The sequence below is a fragment of the Pristiophorus japonicus genome, chromosome 8 (assembly GCF_044704955.1).
Source record: "Pristiophorus japonicus isolate sPriJap1 chromosome 8, sPriJap1.hap1, whole genome shotgun sequence".
Lineage (NCBI taxonomy): Eukaryota > Metazoa > Chordata > Chondrichthyes > Pristiophoridae > Pristiophorus > Pristiophorus japonicus.
The window spans coordinates 50,846,694-50,864,072 of record NC_091984.1 but is presented as its reverse complement, the minus strand read 5'-3'; the positions used below and the strand labels follow the sequence as shown (position 1 = coordinate 50,864,072).

The following is a 17,379-nucleotide window of genomic DNA, read 5'->3' as shown; positions in this document are numbered from 1 at the left end:
TCTTTAAACCTTAAAATAATTGCTCAAAATATCTATACATGGAAGCTGAAGCACTCAGATCTTTATTGAAAAACACAGTATATAAACTGTCAAAATTCTTTTGGATACCATCAATCTGCTAACTTAATGTATCTCTTAAATTTTCATAATAGGTAAACTTCAAAAACAAATATTGCTGATTAATTTGAGGTTCTACTAACATGGGCAATTAGATGCCTTTGACTGGTACTATAAACTTCAACAATATAAATATCACAGCATTCATGTTTTTACTCTCTATTTGTGCCCTCACCATTACAACCTATTATAGCACATCCCTGCAGAACCTGCCTGTTTATGAACTCTTCCATATGTACCTGGTCATTGACCAAAAATCCGATCACTAAAAAGGGCAAGAAAATGTAACTCTTCATGAGTTCTTTGAAGTATAAGCTTGAAAATCATCATTGGTAATGTTATTGTGCATAAATAACTCAGGAATTACCTGAATACTCTTCAGATTACTCTGTCCAACATTTACAGTAGTCACATATGTAAAATGGTATGCATCAGGCTTCAAGTTCTCTGATTTTTCTTCTTAAAGGCCTATTTTACAGTCTGCAACATTGTCATGGCTGTAGATACCAACTAGTGGAAACACCTTCTCACACTGGTGTAAATAATATTTCAGTACTTTAAACTAAATATAACCAGATATACAGCAAGTAGTAGCCTCTGTAAGGAGTTCCACATTGCGCCTGATCTACAGCAATACTGAAGGTATGTGGCTCAGATAGGCCAGACTAAATCAAAAACAGTTTTTAAAAATGTGAACATTCTGCACTGACTGACACACAACACTTCATTACAAGGCTTACATGATTGCATTTTTTATTACTCCATTTCTCTGATACACTCTGAGGGTGACATAGGATTGGGCCCAAAAATGGGCGTGAGGAGCACGAAGCTCGATCTGCTCGCGCCTATATAAAGTCATGCAGGTAGCACTCAAAATTCGTACTGCCTGCTCATAATAACGATTGGAGCGCTGAACTCAGCACTAAACGTGTTGCTGGTTGGCTCAGCGCTCAAGATGGGGGCCAATATCAGGTGCAGTCTACTGGCCAATAATATTTTGCCTAAGCTCTCTGCAGTTCTTAAAGGGGAGGTGCTTTGTTGCAAAAGCACCTCATTTTGACTCTCGATACAGCCATATTGCAACAGGGAAGTGAAAGGGCAAGGCACTTCTCTGATACAGCACTGGAGGACTCGGGGGTACACATAAGACAGGTCCTCTACCCGCAGGGGGGGCAGGAGGCCTTCCAGGCAGAACGTTAGAAGGCAGTGGGATGAGATAGCACAAGCAGTCAGTGTCATGTGTGTTGCCCCCAGGACCTGGATCCAGTTCCACAAGAGTGGTTAAACTTAGTGAATGCATCTTCAAATGCCATATCCCACCAACTATACCGCTAGCTTCACACATTGATGGGGTATGGTGCATTGAGCACTCACCTACCAACAATCTCTAGCATCATGACTCATACTTCACAATCATAGCTGCAATCCTCACACCCACATCTCACAGATTGCACACAATGTCAGCTATTCAACCATGACAGGCACATCACCCAAAACATATTGGCCTGGAAATCCCGGCCTCCCCAGGTCCGTATGGCATGTACACGGACTCGGGAAGGCACGCAATGCGCATGCACCGAAAACCGGCTTTTCCGATCTGTCAAGTTTCTGGCTTGACAGATCGCACACATGTCGGGGAGAAGGACATTCCCATTTATTTGCCATCATCTCTTGCCCAGCGAATGTCCTTAAAACTCTTGCGCCTGGTAAAAGCAGGCGCATAGCCTACTTTTACCAGCATAAGAGTTTTAAAACATACAAAAACACATCAAAATAAAATTTAAAAAACATATTTTAATGTTAACACCCCACCCACTCAGGTAAGTTTATTTTAAACATAATTAAAACTTTTTTTAAAAAATCAGCATATATTTTTTTTCAAAAACATTTCTATCAACTTTAATTTCTATAATGTATTTATGTGAGGTTTTTTTAAGTTTTTAAATGTAGTGTTTGGGGGTGTTTCTCATCATAGTAATAGGAGTTTCGGACTTAGAAACTCCTATTGCTATGAATGAGAAAATACTCTACCGTGATTGGGAGTCCAGGCTTTCGTGACTCCTACGGACGTCCCAAGTGGAATCCTCGCTCTAAACTTCTCTGCCTCTCTATCCTCCTTCAACAACATCTTTAAAATGTACCTTTGATCAAGCATTTGGTCACCTGTCGTAATATCGCCTTACATGGCTCGGTGTAAAATTTTGACTTAGAATGCTCCTATGAAGTTCCTTGGGACATTTTACTAGGTTAAAGGAACTAGATAAATGCAACTTTTGTTGTTGTGTACCTTTAAGGCTACAAGGTACGATTGCACTGCATTGTTGAAAGGAATACCCAGGTCAGTTATAGGGCAGGCTGTAGATCGGAACCCTGGCTTTTTTAAAGCTCAATTAAAAGACTACAGCTATTTGGCTCGGATATTAAATGTGATATAGAAATTTGCATTAGACAGTTTATGACATCTGGGGCCCAAGTTTCCACACGATAAAAAACGGGCGCCCCTCCGAGCTGGGCGCCTGTTTTTCACGCCTAAAAAAAAACTTGCGATTCTGGAGCGTTCTGCAGCTCCTTGTCTGCCTGGCGCGGCGCCCAGGGGGCGGAGCCTACACTCGCGCCGATTTTGTAAGTGGGAGGGGGCGGGTACTATTTAAATTAGTTTTTTTCCTGCCGGCAACGCTGCGCATGCGCGTTGGAGCATTCGTGCATGCTCAGTGTGAAAAGAATATTGGCACTCGGCCATTTTTGTAGTTTTTTGTAGCTGTTTAATTTTTGAAATTTTTTTAAATAAAAGCACATTGCCATCAGCACATCAGCACTTGCAGCCTTCTCACTGTCTCCTCCTCCTCCCCCCCCCCCCCGCCGCGGGAACAACGGGTGCCTCCTCCCCCCCCGCGGGAAAGAACGGGCGCCTCCTCTCCCCCCCCACCCCGTGGGAAGAACGGGCGCCTCCTCTCCCCTCCCCCACCCCGCGGGAAATAACGGGCGCCTCCTCTCCACCCCCCCGCGGGAAGAACGGCCGCCTCCCCCCCCAGCGGGAAAGAACGGGCGCCTCCCGCCCCCCCGCGGGGAAGAACGGGCGCCTCCTCCCCCCCGCCGCGGGAAAGAACAGGCGCCTCCTCCTCGCCCCCCCCCCTCATGCGGGAAGAACAGGCGCCTCAGGCTGACTGCAGCATTCTCCGTGCCTGAAGCACTTTCACACAGGTAGGAAGATAGTTTATTTAATCTTTTCTTTGCTTATAAATGCTTATTCAGGTTGGATTTATTTGTATAATATTTGTAGAAGTATAAATAAGGATTTATTGTAGAATTTAATGAGTTCCCTACCCCCACCTCGTTCTGGACGCCTAATTTGTAACCTGCGCCTGATTTTTTAATGTGTAGAACAGGTTTTTTCAGTTCTACAAAAATCTTCACTTGCTCCATTCTAACTTAGTTTGGAGTACGTTTTCACTGTGGAAACTTTCAAATCAGGCGTCAGTGGCCGGACACGCCCCCTTTTGAAGAAAAAATTCTGTTCCAAAATAGAACTGTTCTACCTGACTAGAACTGCAGAAAAAAAAATGTGGAGAATTGCGATTTCTAAGATAGTCCGTTCTCCACCAGTTGCTCCTAAAAATCAGGCGCAAATCATGTGGAAACGTGGGCCCCTGGAGTCGACATCTGGCGAGTTGATCTCCCACTTAATGGGCTCAATTTTCCCCAATTATCTGCACCATTTTTTTGGCGTGCACCATTTTCTTTTGAGTAAATTCAAATCTCAAGTTTTCCCAAAGTTTCTGTGCTAGTGTAATTCACTTGGGTAGGATTTTTTTCGGCTACGATTTTTTTTAAAAACCTCATTGGGGGTGTAACCTGCCACCCGCGCCAATTCTGGTCATTTAAGCAAGTTTGGCCAGCTCTGATTTACTCCAATTTTTCTTAGGATGGCGTATGTGACCACTCTGGAAAAACCTTCTGGGCAGTTAACAAAATCGGTGTAGGTAAGAGAATCAGCACAGCAGATACAGTTCCACAGCCGGGACAGCAGCAGCAGAGGGGGAGAGAGAGGGGTAAGGGGAGAAAGGGGAGGAGAGGAGGCCTTTTGGCCAGGGTTAGGAGCAGCACCCAGCACCGTTGGGGGGGGGGGGGGGGGGGGGAAAGAGGCCTTTCGGCCTGGGTTAGCAGCGACATCTGGCACCAGGAGGGGGGGTGGGGAGTGGGGGAATTAGACTTTTGGCATAAACTCTAATAATTTCATGCTGGTAATCTGCTGCAATGTGCAAGGTGTTTGCACTTTGCTGTGAGCTGGCCAGAATGTGTTGCATATTTCACTTTCCAGCCTCAGCCCGCAATGTGTCCCTCGTTACCCTGGCAACCCGATCTTTTTTGCATAGATCTTAGGTTCCACCCCCAAAGCTAAAGGACAGGCTATGTGGCGCCAAAATCAACAATTCAAACGGGGAAAGTTGGATGATTTTTTTTGGCGTAAGTTGGGCCCCAAAAAAACGGGCGTAACTCTTCAAATATGCCAAAAAACGGCATTGGGGTAAATTGAGCCCAATGTATTGTAGAAAGAGGCATGATAACATTACCAAATATACAATAACTAACACAAATTGTTTCAGGTTTATTTTTAATTTCCAGTTGATTACCTGGAAACTAAAATAAAAAACATCACGGAAATAAATATACACTATATACAGTAAGAATCTTAATCATCTGGGAATACTGATTCCGTGCAGCATTATGTAAATTTACCGCAAAAATTAGGGTCTTTTCAAAGGTGTACCACAGAATGGCAATAGAAGAAAGAATTTTAATTTCAAATGATTATCTCAAGCCACATGATTTTAAATAGACCACAATTAATTGCTTCAGTCAGTCTCATGAAATCCTATTATTATGTTCACCAACGAGTCAGATTGAAGCATCAGCTGAGGCGCGGTTAAGAAATTTCAATTGGAACAAGAAATCTACATCTTTGTAGCTTCCTTACTTCACAGAGCTACCAGGCATGAGGCTACAAAGGCACTGTTTATAAGATGTGGTGGACATTATAAAATTTTACAGACCATAAATGCCATAAATAATTGAAACAAAGTTCAAGGCTATATTCTAACCTTCGGCCTTCAGTTGAAATTCCGAAACTGCTCAGGTTCTTCTATCATTGTTTATGGTGTTGAGCACTTAGAATCATAGAATCATAGAAATTTACAGCACGGAAGGAGGCCAGGTCAGTCCATCATGTCCGCACCAGCCAACAAAAAGCTATCCAGCCGTATCCCACTTTCCAGCTCTTGGTCCGTAGCCCTGTAGGTTACGACACTTCAAATGCGGTGAGGGTTTATGCCTCATCAGCCTTTCAGGCAGTGAGTTCCAGACCCCCCGCCACCCTCTCGGTATAGGAATTGCCTCTCACATCTCCTCTAAACCTCCTACCAATTACTTTAAATCTATACCCCCTGGTTGTTGACCCTTCTGCTAAGGGAAATAGGTCCGTCCTAGCCACTCTATCTATGCCACTCATCATTTTATCCACCTCAATAACATCTCCCCTCAGCCTCCTCTGTTCCAAACAAAACAAATCCAGCCTATTCAATCTTTCCTCACAGCTAAAATTCTCCAGTCAGGCAACATCCTCGTAAATCTCCTCTGTACCCTCTCTAGTGCAATCACATCTTTCCTGTAATGTGGTGACCAGAACTGCACGCAGGACTCTAGCTGTGGCCGAACTTGTGTTTTATGCAGTTCAAGCATAACCTCCCTGCTCTTGTATTCTATGCCTCGACTAACAAAGGCAAGTATTCCGTATGCCTTCTTAACCACCTTGTCTACCTGGCCTGCTACCTTCAGGGATCTGTGGACATGCATTCCAAGGTCCCTTTGTTCCACTACACCTCGCCGTGTCCTACCATTTAATCTGTATTCCCTTACCTTGTTAGCCTTCCCCAAATGCATTACCTCACACTAATCCGGTTTGAATTCCATTTGCCACTGTTCTGCCCACCTGACCAGTATACAGCTTTCTTCTTCATAATCAACCACACAGCCGATTTTAGTATAATCTGCAAACTTCTCAATCATACTCCAACATTCAAGTCTAAATCACTGATATATACCAGCAAAAGCAAGGGACATAAGAACATAAGAATTAGGAACAGGAGTAGGCCATCGAGCCCCTCGAGCCTGCTCCGCCATTCAATAAGATCATGGCTGATCTAGCCGTGGACTCAGCTCCACTTACCCGCCCGCTCCCCGTAACCCTTAATTCCCTTACTGGTTAAAAATCTATCTATCTGTGACTTGAATACATTCAATGAGCTAGCCTCAACTGCTACCTTGGGCAGAGAATTCCACAGATTCACAACCCTCTGGGATAAGAAATTCCTTCTCAACTTGGTTTTAAATTGGCTCCCCCGTATTTTGAGGCTGTGCCCCCTTGTTCTAGTCTCCCCGACCAGTGGAAACAACCTCTCCGCCTCTATCTTGTCTATCCCTTTCATTATTTTAAATGTTTCTATAAGATCACCCCTCATCCTTCTGAACTCCAACGAGTAAAGACCCAGTCTACTCAATCTATCATCATAAGGTAACCCCCTCATCTCCGGAATCAGCCTAGTGAATCATCTCTGTACCCCCTCCAAAGCCAGTATATCCTTCCTTAAGTAAGGTGACCAAAACTGCACGCAGTACTCCGGGTGTGGCCTTACCAATACCCTATACAGTTGCAGAAAGACCTCCCTGCTTTTGTACTCCATCTCTCTCGCAATGAAGGCCAACATTCCATTCGCCTTCTTGATTACCTGCTGCACCTGCAAACTAACTTTTTGGGATTCATGCACAAGGACCCCCAGGTCCCTCTGCACCGCAGCATTTTGTAATTTCTCCCTATTCAAATAATATTTTGACTGAGTATGGAGCCCTGCAGAACCCCACTGGAAACAGTCTTCCAGTCACAAAAACACCAATCAACCGTTACCCTTTGCTTCCTGCCTCTGAGCCAATTTTGGATCCAACTTGGTACTTTGCCCCAGATCCCATAGGCTTTTACATTCGTGACCAGTCTGCCATGTGGGACCATTTCAAAAGCATTGCTAAAATCCATATACATTACATCAAACAGTACCCTCATCGACCCTCCTTGTTACCTCCTCAAAAAATGCTATTAAGTTAGTCAGACACGACCTTCCCTTAACAAATCCATGCTGACTGTCCTTGATCAATTCATATCTTTCTAAATGAAGATTTATCCTGTCTCTCAGGAATTTTTCCAATAATTTTCCCACTGAGGTTAGGCTGACTAGTCTATAATTACTTGGTCTAGCCCTTTCTCCCTTTTTAAACAAAGGTACAACATGATCAGTCCTCCAGTCCTCTGGCACCACACCTGTAGCGAGAGAGGATTGGAAAACGATCATCAGAGCCTCTGCTATTTCCTCATTTGCTTCCCTCAACATTTCATCCAGTCTGGGGATTTATCCATTTTCAAACTTGCTAAGCCCCTTAATAATTCCCCTCTCACTATGTTTATTTCATTTGATATTTCACACTTCTCCTCCCTGATTGCAATCTCTGCATCGCTCCTTGCTTTTGTGAAAACAGACGCGAAGTATTCATAAAGAAACACACCTATGTCTTCTGCCTCCACACACAACATTACGTTTATGGTCTCGAATAGGCTCCACTCTTTCTCTAATTATCTTCTTGCTCCTAATGTGTTTATAAAACATCTTTGGGCTTTCCTTGATTTTACTTGCCTAAATTTTTTCATGCTCTCGCTTTGCTTTCCTAATAGCCTTTTTAATTTTACCCCTGCACTTTCTACACTCCAGAGTTTCTGCACTATTGAGTCCTCGGTATCTGTCATAAGCTTCCCGTTTTTCTTTATCCTACCCTGTGTGTCCCTTGACATCCAGAGGCTCTAGATTTGTTAGTCCCACCCTTTTTCTTTAAGGGAACATACTTGCTTTGAACCCTCAAGATCTTCTCCTTGAATGCCTCCCACTGCTCTGACACTGATTTACCTTCAAGTAGCTGTTTCCATTCCACTTTAGCTAAATCCCATTTCAGCCGAGCAAAATTGTTTTTTCCCTAATTGAAAACTTTTATTCCTGGTCTTTCTTTGTCCTTTTCAACAACTACCCTAAATCTAACTGAATTATGATCACTTGCACCAAAATGCTCTCCCACAGATATCCCTTCCACCTGTCCAGCTTCATTCCCTAAAACTAAGTCGAGAACCACCTCCTCCCTTGTTGGGCTTGCTACATACTGGCTAAAAAAGTTCTATTGAATGCAATTTAGGAATTCTGCACCCGTCTATACCATTCACACTTTTTTAATCCCAGTTAATGTTAGGACAGTTGAAATCCCCTACTATTAGTGCCCTATAATTTTTGCACTTCTCAGAAAATTGCCTACATATTTGCTCTTCTATCTCCCTCTGACTGTTTGGGGGTCTATAGTACTCTCCCAGCAGTGTGATCACCCTTTTTTCATTCTTCAATTCAACCCATATGGCCTCATTTGATGATCCTTCTAACATATCATCCCTCCTCACAGATGTAATTGTTTCTTTAATCAATATCCTGACCGCCCCCCTCCTTTTTGAACCCTCCTCTCTAGCCTGTCTGAAAACCCTGTAACCAGGAATGTTGAGCTGCCATACCTGCCCTTCTTTCAGTCATGTCTCAGTAATAGCTATAATACCATTATCCCCAGTGTCTATAAGGACATAAGAAATAGGAGCAGGGGTAGGCCATTTGGTCCCTCGAACCTGCTCCACCATTCAATAAGATCATGGCTGATCTGATCCTGGCCTCAACTCCACCTTCCCGCCCGCTCCCCATAACCCTCGACTCCCTTATCACTCAAAAATCTGTCTATCTCCATCTTAAATATATTCAAATACCCAGCCGACACAGCTCCCTGGGGTAGAGAATTCCAAAGATTCACAACCCTGTGAGAGAAGAAATTTCTCCTTATTTCCGTCTTAAATGGGCAACATGGGAGTTAGATATGGCCCTGACTGCTAAAGGGATCAAGGGGTATGGAGAGAAAGCAGGAAAGGGGTACTGAGGTGAATGATCAGCCATGATCTTATTGAATGGTGGTGCAGGCTCGAAGGGCCAAATGGCCTACTTATAACTCCTTATTCTGAAACTATGCCCCTAATTCTAGATTCCATCATGAGGGGAAACATCCTCTCTGCATCTATCCTGTCAAGACCCCTCAGAATCTTACATGTTTCAATAAGATCACCTCTCATTCTTCTAAACTCCAATGAATATAAGCACAACCTGCTGAACCGTTCTTTATATGACAACCCCTTCATATCAAGAATCAATCTCGTGAACCTTCTTTGAACTGCCTCCAATGCAAGTACATCCTTTCTCAAATGAGGAGAGCAAAACTGTACACAGTACTCCAGGTGTGGTCTTACCAACGCCCTGTACAGTTGGAGCAGGACTTCCCTGCTTTTATACTCCATCTCCCTTGCAATAAAGGCCAACGTTGCATTTGCCTCCCTGATTAATTGCCGTACCTGCATGTTAACTTTTTGTGCGTCATATACAAGAACCCCCTGATCCATCTGTACTGCGGCATTTTGTAATCTCTTCCCATTTAAATAGTAATTTCCTTTTTTATTTTTCCTACTAAAGTGGATAACCCCACATTTTCCCACATTATACTCCATCTGCCAAATTTTTGCCCACTCACTGAGCCTATCTATATTCCTTTGTAGATTCTTTGTGTTCTCCTCACAATTTGCTTTCCCACCTATCTTTGTATCATCAGCAAATTTAGCTACATTACACGGTCTCTTCATCCAAGTCATTAATATAGATTGTAAATAGTTGAGGACCCAACACCAATCCCTGCGGCACCCCATTAGTCACTGATTGCCAACCGGAAAATGACCCATTGATCCCTACTCTCGGTTTTCTGTTCGTTAGCCAATCCTCTATCCATGATAATATATTACCCCAACCCCGTGAACTTTTATGTGGCACCTTATCGAATGCCTTCTGGAAATCCAAATACACCACATCAAGTGGTTCTCCCTTATCCACCCTGCTCATTACATCCTCAAAGAACTTCCCCTCGGGAACACCTGCACTATCTGCCTGGTCCTCCTCTTCTGTCTGGCGTTCACCCATTCCCTCTCTGCCTGCACACTCTTAAGCTGCAGGGTGGCCACCTCTAGAAATGTGCTGTCCACAAAGTTCTCAGCCTCGCGGATACAGCACAGTGATTCCAGCCGCCGCTCAAGCTCCGAAACCCGGACTTTGAGTTGCTGTAGCTGTTTAACACTTCCTGCACATGTGGTCGTTCAGGCTACGTGAAGCGCCAGGGCATCCCACATAGCACAGGATGTGCATTCCACGGGACTTAGCTGCTCTGCCATGCCTCTATTTAATAGACTAAGAACTAACCCAGCAGAAATAAATGTAAAACTTGACAAAAAACACTCACCAGCGACTCATGAATCAGCTCCTTTCCTTGTGCCGACGTCACTTTTTTTACTCTGACGTCACTTTTTCAAAAACTGCCTCTATTGAGTTGCTACCACTCGGGTCTGCTCCTCTTATCTGCTCCGCTCTCGCGGCACTTCACACAGGACCGCTCCTTCTGGTCTTGGCTCCTGCCGCCGCGCTCCTTTAATCTGCTCCCCTCTCTTGATTAGTATAATTAATTCCCTGCTGCCAATTGCTTTCTCTAAAATATCCAGTTACTTTCTGCTAATTAACTGCAAGCTTAATTGCATTAGAAATGCTGTTAACTCTTCAATAAGGATGTCACTGAGTATTCTTCTCATTGATGGGTATTATGCAGCATTGTCATCAACCCAGACCACTTTCTCTCCCATCCAAAAAAAGTGAAATTAAATAAAACTGCTCATACCAACTGCACGTATAAATTATTTTATAAAACGTCTGGTTACATAGGGGGGTGAATTTAACAGAGTAATCTGAGCTCAGGGTTCAAATGATTATAAACTGATCTACTTTGCAATCAAATTCGTTATTTTTCTTGAATCCATGCAGGTCAATCTCATGAATGCATTATTTTGTATGGTACTTTATTTTAAAACTGATAACGCCTCAGTTAAAAGAACAGGTTAAGGATTTGGTTACAAACACATCAAGCATTTTTACACTAACATTGCCAACAGTAATTTCTACTTTTTGCTAACTAACTGAAAACAACAATGCACCTTGATTTTCATGTATCTGAAACTAGCTATTCCTCAAATCACAAATTCCAAATGTTTCAATAGCTGTACATCCATCATCATAGGCAGTCCCTTGAAATTGAGGAAGACTTACTTCCACTCTAAAAGTGAGTTCTTAGGTGACTGAACAGTCCAATATGGGAATTACAGTCTCTGTCACAGGTGGGATAGACAGTCGTTGAAGGAAAGGGAGGGTGGGACTGGTTTGCCGCACGCTCCTTCCACTGCCTACGCTTGTTTTCTGCAGGCTCTCGGCGACGAGACTCGAGGTGGTCAGCGCCATACCGGATGCTCTTTTTCCACTTAGAGCGGTCTTTGGCCAGGGACTCCTAGGTGTCGGTGGGGTTGTTGCATTTTATCAAGGATGCTTTGAGGGTGTCCTTGAAATGTTTCCTCTGCCCACCTGGGGCTCGCGTTCAGAGTAGAGCACTTACTTTGGGAGTCTTGTGTCAGGTATGCGAACAATGTGACCCACCCAATGGAGCTGGTCGAATGTGGTCAGTGCTTTGATTCTGGGATGTTGGTCTGATTGAGGACACTAACGTTGGTGCATCTGTCCTCCCAGGGGATTTGCAGGATCTTGCGGAGACAGCGTTGGTGGTATTTCTCCAGCGATTTGAGGTGTCTACTAAGTATGGTCCATGTCTCGGAGCCATACAGGAGATTGGATATCACTACACCCCTGTAGACCATGAGCTTGGTGGCAGATCTGAAGGCCTGATCTTCGAATACTCTCTTCCTCAGGCAGCCGAAGACTGCGCTGGTGTACTGGAGGCGGTGTTGAACCTCATCGTCGATGTCTGCCCTTGCTGATAATCGGCTCCCAAAGTATGGAAAGTGGTCCACGTTGTCCAGGGCCACGCTGTGGATCTTGGTGATTGGAGGGCAGTGCTGTACATCCATCCTTTCTGGGACTCCTGGAACGGTAAGGCTGTGAATAGTTGTGCTGCAATAATCTCTGATACTTGCATTTGTGCACTGAGATGTCTTTGTGGGTAGGGGTGGAGATAGAGGAAGGACAACTGACAATAGGCTATTTTGAACATTTCTGTGTGACAGAAAAGACTTCCAGAGAATGAACGAGACTACATGAGTATGTATATGTCAGGATCAGTCATTTTGTGTCGTTATGTGTGTCTGAATGATCGTGTCTGGCTGAAAGTGACTGAGTGTAATAGGGAGTACACAAGTCTGCATGAAAACAGTCTCCAGGCCTAACAAGCAAATAATTTGTTCATCGACCTTCTCATCACATCCCTCAAGCCTTTCCCTCTCCAGCAACACACCTGGCTGTCCCATTTGTATTGTCCTCTTCAATAGCTTCTCCCGGTAATTTGTTTCACTGCTTTATTACTTTTTGGGTGAAAATGTTCCATCTGACTTCCCTTCTCACTCCTAAGTAATGCGCTGCCCGATAGGGTGATGGGATCATATTCAATAGAAGCCTTCAAAAGAGAATGAAAAAGAGAGAACAAATTGCAGGGATGTGGGGAAAGGTCGGGTGAGTAAGACTCGGTGTGCCAAATGGCCTCCTTTGTGCTGTACTATTCCATGATTCTATGATTTATATAGCACCTTTCACGATGTCAGGATGTTCCAAAGCGTTTACAGCCAATGAAGTACTTTTGAAGTGTAGTCACGATTGTAATGTAGGAAACACAGAAATCAATTTGCACACAGCAAGGTCCCACAAAGAGCAATGTGATGAAGACCACATAATCTGTTTTTTGTGTATTGTTAATTGAGAGATAATTATTGGCCAGGAGACCGGGGATAACTCACCTGCTCTTCTTCGAAACAGTGCCATAGAACCTTTTACGTCTACCTGAGAGAGTAGATGGGGGCCTCGGTTTAACGGCTCATCTGAAAGACAGCATCTTCGACAGTGCAGCACTCCCTCAGCCTAGATTTTGGTGCTCAACTCTCTGGAGTTGGATTTCAACCCACAACCTTCTGATTCAGAGGCGAGAGTACTACCCACTGAACCACGGCTGACATTGCCTGGGATGAAATGGACAACGAATTTGATCATCTGGATTTCAGCAAGACTTTTGGTAAGGTCTCACATGGCAGACTGGTCACGAAGTGAAAGCCCATGGAATCCAGGGCAAAGTACCAAGTTGGATCCAAAACTGTCTGAAGCAGGAAGCAGAGGGTAATGGTTGATGGATGTTTTTGTGACTGGAAGGCTGTATCCAGTGGCGTTACGCAGGGCTCAGAACAGGGTCCCTTGCTTTTTGTGGTATATATCAATGATTTAGACTTGAATGATTTAGAAGTTTGTAGATGATACAAAAATCGGCTGTGTGGTTGATAATGAAGAAGAAAGCTGCAGATTGCAGGAAGATATCAATCAACTGGTCAGGTGAGCAGAACAGTGGCAAATGGAATTTAATCCGAGAAGTGTGAGGTAATGCATTTGGGGATGGCTAACAAGGAAAGGGAATATACATTAAATGGTAGGACACTGAGAAGTGTAGAGGAACAAAGGGACCTTGGAGAAGTGCATGTCCATAGATCCCTGAAGGTAGCAGGCCAGCTAGATAAGGTGGTTAAGAAGGCATACAGAATACTTGCCTTTATTAGCATAGACTACAAGAGCAGGAAGGTTATGCTTGAACTGTATAAAACACTGGTTAGGCTGCAGCTAGAGTACTGCGGCAGTTCTGGTCACCGCATTACAGGAAGGATGTGATTGCACTGGAGAAGGTACAGAGGAGATTTATGAGGATGTTGCCGGGAGTGGAGAATCTTAGCTATGAGGACAGATTGGATAGGCTGGGTTTGTTTTCCTTGGAACAGAGGAGGCTGAGGGGAGACCTTATTGAGGTGTATAAAATTATGAGGGGCTGAGATAGAGTGGATAGAAAGGGCCTATTTCCCTTAGCAGAGGAGGCAAAAACCAGGGAGCATAGATTTAAAATAATCGGTAGAAAGTTTAGAGGGGATTTGAGGGGAAATTTCTTCACCTAGAGGGTTGTGGGGGTCTGGAACTCACTGCCTGAAAGGGCGGTCGAGGCAGAAACCCTCACCCCATTTAAAAAGTACTTGGACGTGCACGTGAAGTGCTGTAACCTGCAGGGCTACGGATCTAGAGCTGGAAAGTGGGATTCGGCTGGATAGCCTCTTGTTGGCCGGCATGGACATGACGGGCCGAGATGGCCTCCTTCTGTGCTTAAATTTATATGATTCTATGATCTGTGTAACTTGGAACAGGAATCTAAGTGTTTTTTGCTGTTTTTGGATTTGAGTAATACCATTGCTAGTATTGTTATGGAGACTCCTAACCAACAATGACACACTATCTTTAATCGAAGCCTCCCCTCCCGGCTACAACTTCCACCGCCGAGACCGCCATGGTGGCGGTAAAGCTCTCATCACTAAATCATACCTCGGTCTGTTCCGTTACTCGTCTGACACTTTCTCATCTTTTGAACATCTCGCCTTATTCCACCCCTCTCACCTCCTATTCCAAATTCTCGTTCTCTACCGCCCACTCAAGTATAATAAAAACATTATCATGGATATATCCTCACTGCTTTCCTCCCTCAGCCTATGCACCGAGCGACATCTCATCCTTGGTGACTTCAATCTCCATCTTAATTCATCATGCTCATTCTCCTGAGTTCATTACCCTCCTGTCCTCCCTGAATCTCTCCCTCCATGTAAATTCCTCAACCCATATTCACAGCCATCCCCTTGACCTTGCAATCTCTCATGCCCTCACTATTCCAACCGTGTCAATTAAAGATGAAGCCATCTCTGACCATTTCCTTGTATCGCTCTCGACCCACATCCCCCTTCCCCAATCCAAAACTACTTCCTTCTGCATCGGGGCTGGAAAAAACTCTCCCAAAACTGCACATCAATTCCAAACTGTCCAAGCTTTGGCCCTCTTTTCACAATGACATTTCTGTAGCCACCGATCTGCTCAACCACCTCACCATCACCGTTGATGCCCTAGTCCCTATTAAAAAGATTACTCTCTCCCATGCTGGCCGTTCTCCCTGGTACAGCACTCATCTTCGCTCCCTCAAGTCAAAAGGGCGCAGACTTGAATGGATGTGGTGGACAACTGGTTTAACCATTCGCCGCCAGATCTGGTTTGAACACATAAAACATTATCGATTCCTACTCTTGTCTACAAAAACTGCTCACTATTCCAAGATCATTCTGGATTGCAAAAATAACCCCCGGCTACTATTCTCTACTGCTAACTGTCTCCTTAAACCCCTCTCCGCTGTCTCCACCACACTCACCTCCAACAATAAGTGTGAGGAGCTCATGGGCTTCTTTGTATCAAAGATTGAGACCATCCGATCAATTGCTCCTGCGAGTTCCCTTCCTTCACCTACCCCACAGGGCCAAACTTCATCTAAGGCCCCCACCTGCTCTAGACCTAAACTCACATCTTTCTCTAATTTCTCTTTGATCTCCCTCTTGATCTTGTCCATGAGGCCCACTTCCTGCTCTCTTGACCCTATTCCCACTAAACTGCTGACCACCCAACTTCCTTTTTTGGTTCCCATGTTAGTCAACATTGTTAACGGTTCGCTCTCTTCAGGCACTGTTCCCCTCTCCTTCAAATCTCCTGTCATCACCCCTCTCCTCAAAAAAACAACCCTAGACCCCACTTTGCTTGCTAACTATCGCCCCATCTCCAACCTCCCTTTCCTGGCCCAAGTACTTGAATGCGTTGTTGCCTCCCAAATCCATGAATTCAATGCTTGAATCTCTTCAATGTGGTTTTCGCCCCTGCCACAGTACCGAAACGGCTCTCATCAAAGTCACAAATTACATCCTTTGAGACTGTGACAAAGGCAATCTATCCCTCCTCATCCTTCTGGACCTGACTGCAGCCTTTGACACAGTTAACCACTTAATCCTCCTCCAATGCCTCTCAACCATTGTCCAGCTAAGTGGGAATGCACTCGCCTGATTCCATTCTTATCAATCTCATCATAGTCATAAAATCACCTGCAATGGCTTCTCTTCCAACTCCCGCATCGTTACCTCTGGTGTCCCCCAAGGATCTATCCTTGGCCCCTCTTATTTCTCATCTATATGCTGCCACTTGGCGTTATCATCCGAAAACAGAGTTAGTTTCCACATGTATACTGGCGACATCCAACTGTACCTCTCCACCACTTCCTCGACCCCTGCTTGGTATCTAAATTGTCAGATTGCTTCTCTGACATCCAGTACTCGATGAGCAGAAATCTTCTCCAATTAAACATTGGGAAGACCAAAGCTATTACCTTTGGTCCCCACACCATTGACTTCATCCCTTTCCCCACCATCAATCTGAGGGTGAATAAAATTGTTTGCAACCTAGGTGTCATATTTGACCCTGAAATGAGTTTCCAGCCACATATCCGCGGCGTAACTAAACCTGCCTTTTTCCACCTCCATAACAATGCACGCCTCTGCCCCTGCCTCAGCTCTTCTGCTGCTGAAACCCTTATTCATGCCTTTGTTACCTCGAGACTTGACTACTCCAACTCACTCCTGGCTGGCCTCCCACATTCTACACTACGTAAACTTGAGGTCATCCAAAACTCAGCAGCCCATATCCTAACTTGCACCAAGTCACGATCACCCATCACCCCTGTGCTTTCTGACCTACATTGGCTCCTGGTTAAACAACGCTTCGATTTCAAAATTTTCATCCTTCTTTACAAATCACTCCATGGCCTTGCTCCTTCCTATCACTAACCTTTTTCAGTCTTACAACCCCACAAGATGTCTGTGCTCCTCAAATTCAGCCCTCTTGAACATCCCTCATTATGGGCTCAATTTTGGCCACTAGAGATTTCTGGCGTACTTACCAGAGGTGTGCCAGTTTTCCACGCATAGAAGTGCGCCAAAAATCTTCGGCCCGATTTTGGCCGCTATCCCGGGTCTTCTAGCTGCTGGCGTGGCGTGGCGTGGCGTGGCGACTGGGTCTGTGGGCGGAGCCAGCGTCCTGCGCTGGAAACAGGGCCGGGATGCTGGACATGCGCAGTAAGATCGGGATTGCCATGATCGCGCATGTGCAGTAGAATCGG

General features: G+C 44.7%; 1 protein-coding gene across 2 annotated transcripts in view; it reads right to left on the bottom strand.

Moving 5' to 3' along the window:
* Positions 1–17,379, bottom strand: part of ccdc24 (coiled-coil domain containing 24) — a 191,937-nt gene that overhangs the window by 52,053 nt on the left and 122,505 nt on the right. The window lies entirely within an intron of this gene.